The sequence below is a fragment of the Ailuropoda melanoleuca genome, chromosome 8 (assembly GCF_002007445.2).
Source record: "Ailuropoda melanoleuca isolate Jingjing chromosome 8, ASM200744v2, whole genome shotgun sequence".
In the NCBI taxonomy this organism is placed as follows: Eukaryota; Metazoa; Chordata; class Mammalia; order Carnivora; family Ursidae; genus Ailuropoda; species Ailuropoda melanoleuca.
The window spans coordinates 6,042,152-6,054,272 of NC_048225.1; positions in this window are offsets into that span (position 1 = coordinate 6,042,152).

Sequence of the window (12,121 nt, forward strand, 5' to 3'; positions counted from 1 at the left end):
GGTGGGCCGAGGGCTTCTTCCTTCTGAAGTTGATGGGGTTCTGGGCACTTTTCTACCTCCTGCAGGCTCAGAGGAAGGGACCCCTTCCTGTCCACAACCAGACCCAACCCCACTGACCCAGAAGAGAAAAAGAACATGCAGATGAGAGAGCCCAGCAGCCAGAGAGAAAAAGGGGAGTCACAACCAGCAGAACACAGCCTCTGTAGAATAGAGGTGCTGGAGGAGGTAGGCTGGATGTAGTAAGACAGCCTATAGAGATTAAGTGGAATACAGAAGGAATTTCTAGTGGAAAGCATCCTCGTTCATCACTTCAGTAGCCGTAACTGAAAGAGTTAATGGTCACTCTTGAGACCCATGTTGAGGACTTGATTGACCAAAGCACAAGGAGCAAAACCTCAACACGAAAATCAAAAGGGAGGGCGCCTGGGTGGTTCAGTCAGTTAAGCATCTCTCTTTGGCTCAGGTCATGATCCTGGAGTCCCAAAGATTGCGTCCCAAGATCGCATCCCGCATCAGGCTCCCGGCTCAGCGGGGAGTCTGCTTCTCCCTCTGCCTCTCCTCCTCATGCTTTCTCTCTCTCTGAAATAAATAAATAAAATCCTTAAAAAAAAAAGAAAAGAAAAGAAGATCAAAAGGGAGAGAAAGAAAGCAGACTGGGAGGATAGAGCTGGGAGATCTAGCCTGTCAGTATAAGGGTTTACAGAAGGACCAAAGGAACAGCTGAAGAAGAGGCAAGAATTAGACACATAATGGAAGAACATTTTCTGGAAAGACCGGGCTCACATATTGAAGGGATGAGCCAAGTTCCAGGTCAGATTCATGAGAAACATGAGACCCAACACATTCTGGTAAAAATTCCTGAGCTCTAAGACTAAAAAGAAAACCTTGTAAGTTTTAGACAGGAAGAACAAGTTACTTTCGAGCGAGTAAGAGTAAGACTGGCCTTGGACTTCCCATCCGGAAGCTAGAGGATACTGGAGAAAATCTGCAGAAAATCCCCGACATGAGAATCCTATTCCCAGCCAAGATATCGTTCACCTGTCAAGGGGAGAAAAAAGAAAGTGATCTGAGGATAGCTAATACTTGAGTATTTCACTCATCTTCACTCTCTCAGCAAAACACTTGGAAAGGACTCAAAGCAAATAGCAGAAAATGAACCCAGAAGATGAACCCAAAGTTCACCCAGAAGACAAAGTGGAAAGGAAAGCCCCTTGCTCTTTCTGTCCATAGATCCTGAAAGACAGAGCAGTCTTCAGCCCTGGGCCAGCGGTGTCTGGAAGGAGCAGGGAAGAAACCAAGACTCAGTGGAAGAATTTGCCGTGGAAACAGACCCCACGAGTACAGGGGCTTAGGTCTCTGATTTATCTCATATCTAAAGAAAGATGGTTGCAACATGGTTTAAACTCTTCCAGAAAAAGATGAAAAAGTTGGATTCACTTAATGAAGCCAACCTAATTCTAATCCTGAAGTCTAACAAAGAATGTATAACTAGAAATTTAAAACTATAAGCCAATCTAACTTGTGAATATTGATGCAAAAAATGAAATAAACAGTAAATAGAATCTAGTGAAGTTTTAAAGTCATACTGTGATCTAGTAAGATTTATTTTAGGAATGCGAGAATAGATGGAAATTGGGTATCTCTATCAATAGAACTCATTACGTCAGAGAATTCAAAGAGAAAGATCATAGGATTATATTAATAGATTTTGAAAATGTGTCTTATAAAATTCTTACAAAAGAAAGTTAAGTAACATATAAATAGAAATAAACAACCTAAATACAATAAAGATCACAGTCACCAAACCCCCCAACAAATACTCTCCTAGATTAAGTGGCAAAACACTTAGTCTGCTTTTGTTAAAATCAGGAACTAGAAAGGGATATTCCAACCATCATTATGCAATATTGTTGGAGTTTCTAGTGAATGATATGTCAAGAAAAGAAATAACTGATAGCAAAACAATTTCTTTTTATTGGTGACATGGTTTTTTAGAGCCCTTCAAAGCCCCAAAGCTCTACTTTAGGTATTAAAAAAATGACTGAGGTTAATAAGATAATATGCACGATAGCTAGAATAAGATACATATACAAATACCCAAACTGGACTTTTTGTTTGCAAGTAAGCAGTCAGAATGGACGTGGAAAAATTCATTTATAATATTTCAATACTATGATGTCTTTATAAGTTAGTGTATTAAGAAAGACTCAGAACGTATATGAAGAAAATTCTGGAACCTTATTAAGGGACACACAACAATCTCTGCACATTTGGAAAGACTTCATTTTTTTCAAAGGAAAAAAATTAATAGAAAGGTAATTTTAAATTTCATATACAAATTTTAGGAGTTCCTGTCAGTATCCCAATAGGGAGTTTTTGTCTTGGGAATTCGACAAAATAATCTTACAGTTTATGAGAAAGAAAAAAAAAAACTTTACACTAGCCAAGAAAAGTGTGTGAGAGAGAAATGAAGGAAAGATCTCCCTCAGCAGATATCACCAACCACTTTTAAGAAAATGAGATTATATCAATATATTACTGGAATGGTGTAGACAAAAGGGCTAGTAGAACAGATAGATAATCCAGAAATAAGCTTGATTTATGTGAGAAGTTAGTCTGTTCCAGAGGAGGCATTGTAATTCAACAGGAAAAGTTTTTACCTTTTCTTTTTTTGTTGTTTATTTGTTTTTCCTTTTTACTTTTTTACTGGCTATAGTTAATGTTGCTATACGATATATATGAAAATTGTTGAGAGTAAATTGTAAGAGTTCTCATCACAAGAAAAATTTTTTATACCTGTATGAGATGATGAATGTTCACTAAGCTTACTGACATGCAAGTCAAATCATTATTATGCTCTATAGCGTAAACTTACAGTGTTGTGTGTTAATTACAGCCCAATAAAATGGAAAAAATAAAAATAAAGTAGAAACAGTTATCAAAGGATCCTAAACATATAAATAAACAAAATAAAACAAAACAAAAAAACAAGAAAAGCCTGGATTTAATAATAAAGTCTTGGGACTCCTGGTTCCCCATCTGGAGGAAAGCAAAATTTGATCACTTTATGTCATTTTCTATGACATGATAATCATAGAAAAATTTCAATTGAAAAAAACAGGATTAATAGTCATACATCTAATAATATACAAGCAATTCTTGCAGGCTGTGAAAAAGGGACAAACTACCCAATAGAAAACGGTCAAATGATATGCAGAGACTATTGGCAGAAGAACAACTCCAAATGGCCAAAACTTTACGAAAAGATATTAAAAGTCACTGCTGTCCAGGGAATCTAATTTTAAGTAACAATGAGACATAAAATGGCCAAAATTTTAAAAAGCAATAACATCCATTGCCGGTGGGGAATGAGTCCTCTTATACAGTGCTGGCAAAATGTAAATTTTTATAGTGTTTGTGGAAAGTGAACTGCTAAAACCATGAAGTTTAATACTACACATTTCTTTCTGTTCAGTAATCCCAAATATTGGGACTCAATCCGACTCAAAAAAGAAAACACTAGTAGGTAAGGAGATTGTGATCATTAATTTGGTTTGTCAGCTTTAGTGGGCTACAGCATACCCAAATAGTTGGTCAGACATTTTTCTGGGTTTATCTGTGAGAATACTTTGGGGAGGAGATTAACATTTGATCAGTAGAGTGACTAAAGCTGATTGTGCTACTCTATGTGGGTGGGCCGCATCTAATCAGCTGAAGATGTAACTAGAGGGAAAAGGCTGACTCCCTTCCCTGAGAGTAAGGGGGAACTCCTTCTTCCTGACTGCCTTGAACTGAGACATTAGGCTTTTCCTGTCTCTCCAGCCTGCTGACCTTTGGACAGAACTTGTACCACAAGCTCTCTTGGTTTTCAGGCCTTCAGACTTGAACTGAAACTATACCATTGGTTCCTGGGCCTCCAACTTTCTGACTGCTGATCTTGGGACTTCTTAGACTCTGTAACACATATACCAATTTCTGATAACACATCTCTTTCTCTCTTTATGCATGCATACTACTGACACTGTTTCTTTGGAGAACCCTGACTAATGCAGATTTACACACAGAAACCAAAGTGCATGTTCATGGGGAAGGAAGTGGTTTCATCAATTATTGTGTTTTCATCCATATCCTGTTATCTTATGCAGGCATTAAAAAAGTACAAGCAGAAACTAAACACATAGCTCCATCAGCAGGCTTGGAGGGACTTCCAATGAAGAGAAAAGCAAGATGCAGAAAAGCGTTTGCAATATAATTGTATTCGTAAAGCAAGCAATGCTGTATCTCTTCTGTATGTATATGGTTATATGAGTATATATGGGTGTTTTTATGTTATTATATGAGCACAGGGAAGCATGCAGGTTAGGTTGTCTCCAGGAGATTCCTGTTTGGAGATAGAGGCCATGATGTGGGTGAAGCCATGGGGAGATGGGGGGCAGGGTTGCAAAACAAAATGGAAACCCAACACGCCTGATAGGATGCACTTATGCATTTAATTACAAGTATGTATTCTATGTATAAGGAACTTGAAAAATAAAATGTAAAAAAGGGAAGAAAAAAGAAAAAAAGAAAGAAGTGGTGGAAGGAGCTGCCTGAGGCCCTCCAGATCCAGCCCAACAGGCGAGACCACGTGGATGGTGGTCAGGACAGGGAGTTAGCCGTGGCTCCTGCTCGACCGACTCTACCGTCACGGAGTTATGTCCATCAGATGAGCTGAGCCACTTGGCAGTTGTGGCTTCACCGAAACCGTAAGCTGCTTTGGGGTCAGATTGAAAACTAAAGAGGGAGTTAGCTGTATCAGACGTTAAGTAGGCCAGGTCGGCACACCGGAGGACTCTGTGTTACATTTTAAAAGAATCAAGGTGCTGATAGTTGGGGTTGAAAATATTGTTTGTGAAAATTAAAAAGGCCTAGAAAGTTCCTCTTCTTCCATGCCCTGGATGAGAGGACACCTTCCTGCATGCTTCCAGTGTTAACATTAACTTATATTAAAAAGGGCCTTGAGGTAGAAAAATCTTCTGTTCGAGCACAAAATAATTATTACATAATGCCACGGTTTTCTTGGTGAATAAAAAGGAGCCTGGTGTGTGTGTTTCACCTTTATGACTCTGGAGGCCCAGAACAGATTTCTGTGATTATTTATGGAGAGGGAATCCATCTCTTTGTCTCCGCTATTTCTGCTGCTCACTGCTGCTCAGCCGTGTGAAGGTGTTGCCTTGGTTGGTCGGGAAGGGAGGTACACCTGCTTTTCCAATGATGACCTCCCTCCTGCCCTGCACACCTGCAGGACGGGCCGGTCTGGTGGGGGCTGCCGAGAAGGAGGGGAGTCCTGAGGCAGAGGTCCAGTGACTTCTGCTGCATTGTTGGTGAAGCGACTTAACCTTCTGGAGGGCGGGGACTGTTTGTACTGCAGATGGCGGATGGCTAGGGAAATTACAGCTGCAAAATTGTCCCCCTGGCCTCCAAAGAGGAGGTTGTAGCGGGAAGATGTCTGAATGAGCATCACTCAGACGCCTTCCCGCAGGTGTCCAGCACACCCCACGTGCCTGATCAGAGTGCTGGGTTCCATCTAGCTGACTTTCTTGTTTGGCTTCTGCCAAGTACAACGCCAGCACAGACTGTGGCCCTATTTTCTCTCCTGTGGGTGATCTTGTTCCAGAGATGATGTTTTATGATAACTGAAAAGGGTCTTAAAAATGTCTTCTGTCCAAGATAAATCGTACACTCTGTTCTCTTTGACCCATCCTCATCTTGCATCCCTGTGTCCCAGCCTCCTCCCCTCTCCCTACCCTGCAATGTTGGATGTTGCTAGAAAAGGCGTTTATTTAAGTCTGTGTGAGAGGTTTGCTTTTATACCAGTAATAGATATCTCAGAATGACTCCTGGAGACAAAAGAAATTCTTATTACTTTTGAGTGTTATTGATTAGTATTTGAAGGAATCTTTTGACCAAAACCCACTTGGGGTGCTGGGACTTATAGATTTTATTTAAAGAAATACCAAGGCTACTTGATTGGTACAAGCCTGGATAAAAGAAGTGTAAGAAAGAAAGAGCATGTGGGAGGCAGAGAGGGCAAATTATAGTAGGGCTGGTCGTCAGGATATCCAATTTTTCAGGCTACAAATTGGGACGTGTAGTCCAGTGAATATGTTTGTAATAGTGGAGGCAGTAAGGCAAATTGTTTTATGTTTGGGCTGTCTCAGGACTTAGAAGGCAAAAGTACTTCATCTCGGGATATAAAACAAGGGAAGCAGAGAGAACCATGACATTTAGATTTCAAGGGAAAGGAAGTTTTGGTTTTATTGCTGCCTCTGAAATCCCATTGGTCCTAGAGGATTTCAGAGGTCAGAGCCTCACTCTGTTGACCAATTATTTAGGGGAATCCCATCACGGTGGAACCTCTGCCTACTTTTCAAGTATATGATTAGAAAATGATTTGGAGAGATTTCTGGCTGGTTTTATGGGCCAAGCCTCCAGACTGCTAATGTTGGAAGGAGCCTGGGAAGGAAGTAATTAAGGACATTTGCTGTGGGGTTGCTGCGTTGAGTCTTGCTTCTCGGCACATTCTGCACTTGAAAATGAAATTGGAATTTCAGAAACACAATCAACATCTCTGCTGTTTTCCAGCTTCTGCCCAAACCCTTGGGCTTCTGTTTTTCTCACTCTTGGAAATGAAAATGGACTCCTTGGTTACTTACGGCCCCGAGTTGTTGCTCGTATTCCCTCCGAGAGAAGTGTTAATTGCTCTTACAGAACAGAAGTATGAACCACCAGGATTTTTCAGGGAAAGGGCCAACTTGTTGTTAATGTAAGAGTTCTTAAAATCACTCATAATGGACTGAAACAATCTATTTTGAATTTCGAATACGGGAAGCAATTATTTTAATGGAATGAATTTCAATCTTCTCTGACAAACTATTTTTATTGAGTTTGGTTCTTTTAAAAACCGAGTATAAATTGTGCCACTTCCAGGTTTATATTTCATGGTTAGAAACAGGGGCGCTATCCTCTTATTATCTCTAATGAGGGGGCATTTCATTAGCATTGGGGAGCCTAGAGCTGGAGGGACCCATCGGTCACGTTCATCATCTCTTTCATTTTCTAGACGAGGCATATATAAGATGTTCCGAGATGCTGTGGGGGCCCCAGATCTCACAGCCAGTTACAAGGTCAGCAAGACTAGCACCTGGGGTTCCTAACTGCCTGGCACTCTTTCTAATTCACTGTATTGCACTGAAGACTGTATTGACCGACCCTATTCCTTACTTCAAAGAGTGTGGGACTCAGTACACTCAACATAGCTCTGTTCTGCTGGTGCCCTCTTCCAAGGACGCCATGTTTTGGATCCTTACAACCATCACTTCTATTTATGTTTCTTGGTCTAGAAACATTCATTATGTACATGTGTCCATTTCAGCTAAACTAGGCACAGAAGGACATGTGACTAGAAGGTTGATTATTGTGGATAGGACCTCAGGGATCATCCCAGGCAGCCTCTCAGTGTAAGTCTCACGATGCATGGTTCTTCTCTTTCCCTCTGGAGGCAGACTTGCCTGAGGCAGGCATGTTCAGGTACTTTCTCACTCTGGTAAACGGACCAAAGAGCTCAAGCCATTGAGAATTGCTTTTGGAGGAAAGGACCAGAAATAAACCAAACAGGAACATAGGCATCCATCTCTATGCTTTCTTCAATGGCTCCAGGAAACAATGAGCAAAGATCTTGGGGGCAAGGGCACCATCTAGATGACCTTTCTTCAGGAGCTGGGTTATGTTTCTTGCTAGATGATGACCTGGATCTCTTTCATTCTGTGCTGTTATGGAGTTAGGTACTTGTTCCATCGGTTTGGAGTAGGAATTGGTCCTTGAACCCTCTCACTCACTCCCCATCCTTTTGGGGTTCCTTCCAGAGAATGTGTACATACAATGAACAAGGGCCACATGAGAAACACATTACCAGCATCAGCAGTAGTCATCCAGCCTGACAAAGACCCAGTAACCAGCCACGGTGCCCCCAGCCCCCTGCATGCAGGGCTTCTCTCTTAGAACTGAGCTGGACATGCCACGTGCCTTCAACTTGAGCAGAAATGCCTCTCTGCTTCTTTCCCTCAGGATCTCTGCTTATTCTCACCCCCCTCCCCTGGCCCCAGCCTAATGAGAGATCTTCGAATGATGACTAAAAGACAGAGTAATCCAGAGCACACCTGTTAACATCAGGAAAAAGGAGCTAGACATCAGCAGGGGACATATTTATTACCAGTGTTGCTCAAAGAAGGTTTATACTATTTGGCTCAAGGCTACATCAGTAGCCCAAGTCAGGCTGCCCAATGGGAGAAGAGAGGAGATGGATGGACATTTCCTTAGGTGGCAGATGAGGCCGTTACTTTCTAACTGTTGAGTGCTAGGGAGTGCAAAAGCCCGCGAGCTTAGCATGCTGCTGCTGGTACAGGAAGGAGAAAAAGAAAGAGTCGTATCTTTTCTGCTTAAGGCACAGGAACAAAATTAGCGGGCACGACGTGGTCTCATGAATATCAGGCTCTGAGCAGTCAGAGACACAGCCCCTTCTCGTAGACAGTGCTAGAAAGTAAGTGGAGGCAGGCCAGAATATAAGCACAAAACCTCTTTTTTGTACTATGGGCCAACGTGGGCCAAAATGTGGGGAAATACATCGAGAATCTCCTTTCTTAATAAAACTTTACCATTTATAAAATAAAGCCTCATGGGTTTACAGGAAGCTCATATGAGTTAGTGTGAAGCCTAAACTAGAAAAAAAAGTTGTGCCATTCTATTATTTTCTATACCACAAGAACTAGTAGGCTAACAGGCATGATTTTGCCTGCTGAATTTCTACATTTCTTAATGCTAAGAGAAGTGTGACCCTGGGCGAGTCACTTCATCTCCCTGGGACTCATTTTCTTCAGGTGTAACATGAAAGTTTTGAGTTGGATGCAATCCTTTCTGATGGGAGGACTTTGTGACTCTGTGACTTGGAATTATTTACAGTTGCACAAGCCGGGGTGACTTAAGGAGTTTTCACAATACGTTGTGCTGTAGTGCTCGGGAGAAGGGCTCACACTGACCGCTTTTGTGCATAAAGGGTCAGAGGGAGATGTAGGGGACTCCTCAGGAGAGGGGTGGGCTAAGGAGGTATTGGGAAGAGATGGGAGGCATTTCTGCTTCAAATTCAAGGGGTTTTAGAAGAACATCTCGGCGATTGTCCAGAGATCAGTGGATCGGGCACTTGATAGTAGATTTCACGCCAGCCAGTGACGCAAAGAATACCAAGCTGGGAACAAGGAGGGCTTTCACAGTTATCCCCTTTCTAAAGGGAGAGATTCTAAAGGACACCGTAGAAATACAGAGTTTGGCGGGACTCTGTCTCGATTCAGCACGTAGAAAAGCAGACCGTATGCTTATTATGCACATGAAGATACTACTATATATTTTGTTCAGTAAACCCTTTCTCTGTAACCTTCTAATAAGACGATTTTCAAGCAGGGGAAGGGGAAAAGATATTACCTTTTAGTGTGGTATATTTTTTTCCAGATCTATTAGGTGGGAGTAGCTGTTATATTATTTTTATTCCAAAAAAGTATAAGCACAACCCTGTGACAGGGTATAATCTACAGTAGCATATAAAACATTTTAAAGTTCTTGCTTTGAAAACCCTCAAGACTCTTAAAGATAGCCCTGGGAAGCTTTTGTTTGAAAAGCAATGGATTTATAACAATAATTTGCTGGGAAACTCTGTTTTATGGTTATAGCAAAGATAAACATGGCAAAGTTCACTTTAACAGAGTCTGAATTCATGGGGGTTCTTGCCACTCCAAATTATCCATGTAACTCTTCATTTCCTGCCCGATTGTGAGTGAAGTTTAAACTCTTCTAGCCACACTTGGGCTCTATCGCTAAAGTTTTCACGCAAGAAACCCACGTTCTAGTAGGAAACTCTAATTTGTCTGTCGATAATTTCTAATTTGTGTTGTGCTATTTTTGTGTAAGGATAATAACATGAAGTAGAAATTGTCTTTTAATAGACAGATGAAGGTAATTACAGTGATTATAATAGATCACAAATATTGGAATACACTGACTAATTTAGTTCACATTACAGAAACTACTAAAACTGAAGCATTACATTCTAAGTGTGCAATCTTTATTAAAAACCACCTAGCACAAGTACCTTTGAATTGGTAACTTTATAGAAACCATGTCCCATCTCCATTGACCTAAATTCATGATGCTTACTCATAAACTGATACCTTCTAGGAGTGAAAGCCCAACAGTATCCTCTGTGCTTTTTTCTGTTCTCTCCATTCCTCCCTCCTTTCTTTCCTTTCCTGTCTCCTTCCCTGTCATTCTCTTCTTTCCCTGAGACCTTTAACGTCTTATCTCTTTCTCCCTGGGTGTTTTCACCAGGAGTTCTATGCCTAAACCCTTTTTCTTGACTGGGGTAGAGGCTGTAAGAAATGGCCACACAGTCACAGGCCAGAGATTGAGAAGGAAGATAATCTTCCCACTTCCAGAAGTCTCTGTCCACCAGTCCTCTGATGCTGCTGCGCTTCCTGAAGCTGAGAGGCATTGGGTAAGATCACTGGATAGAAGGACCCAGAAAATCAGAGCTGGGGTCGTCTCTTCCATTTTGAAGACTACTTCTCGCTCGCAGCACTTCCTTCTGGCTGGGCCTTTGTGGAAAGTTTTCGTCTTCTCGGCTTCATCTGCACGGTTCAGCCTGCTCAGCCTTTGCTCTCTCTTCCTACTTCCTTCTCAGAATCGATGCTCCGTTTTTTAGCAACCCTTGCAAATGCTTTTTCTAAAAATGGTCTCAGCAAAACCAGGATCCTAATTATCCCTTCTGAAGCAGATGGCCCAGGACCACCTGCTCCCCCATTCCTCTTCTCCAAAATACATCTTCCCCTTGACCAAACTCCCCTGATTTTGCGCTGGCATTTTACAGCATTTGTGCGAGCGAGGCAGCACTTCAATCACACCTAATTACGGTTCCTGCCAGCAGGATTTGCTCCCCAGAATGGAAACGGGAGGGACCCAAAGGAAACCACGGAAGAAGCAGCCATCCGAAAGGGGCATTGAGCCCTTGCAGTTGGCTGTCTTCTGTTAGAAAGACAAGAAACTCAGACTATTGGTTCTTCACCCACCCACAGCCTAGTGAGTGATTCGGGAAACTTCATTCAGACTGGGCTGTTGGAGCAATACCATGTGCCTCTATCTGGCAGGACAAGCTCTCCAGTCCTCTGAGGAGATTTGTGGAAATGGAGAACAGTTATGTCTCCGGAAGACGCTTGGGGCAAGAAGGCCACAGTCAAGGTCAAGCAGAGCCACCTCTTTCCACAGGGGAGGCTGATGGTTTAACTCCAGAGAATGTCCAACAACCTGGGTTTTTGTTATCTCTTCGTTTAAAAAATGTCCAACTTCTGGTTAGTTTGCTTTTATCCTCCAGTGGTTCTGAGCCAATTTTTCCCCCTTTACTTTCATTTGCAGAATGCTCAGGAGATATAAAATAAGTTTTAATATAAAAGTCAAATATAATTAGGTATTAAGTCTTAGCAAATTTTGAATAATTTTTAATATAACCTGTGTATCCCTTGTTCTAGCGGTTAAGGGAACCACAGTTAAGGGTGGGTGGAAATATTCATGAAATTCTCAGAATTTCTGGTGTGCTGATGGCATCCTTCTTGTTCCCATACCATATAATTTTCTCATTTTAATGGGATTTGGGGGCAGTGTAGAAATTACATGCATCGGGGCGCCTGGGTGGCTCAGTTAACCTTCTGCCTTGGACTCAGGTCATGATCTCAGGGTCCTGGGATAGAGTCCTGTGTTGGCCTCCTTGCTCGGTGGGGGTCTGCTTCTCCCTCACTCACTCATTCACTCTCACTCTTGCTTTCTCTCAAGTAAATAAATAAAATCTTTTTTTTAAATAAAATTAACACATCTATTTAGTTAGTATGCCACTTAGCACTATGGCAGTCATATCTATGACTTTGCATAGGCTGTCTCTCTGGAATGCCTTTTCCCCACCTTTTCCAGTTCACCATGCACCACCCCTAAGTTCAAGTTCACTTTTCCTGCACCTGAGTTACTGTGTTTCTTTGACATAGTCACACTT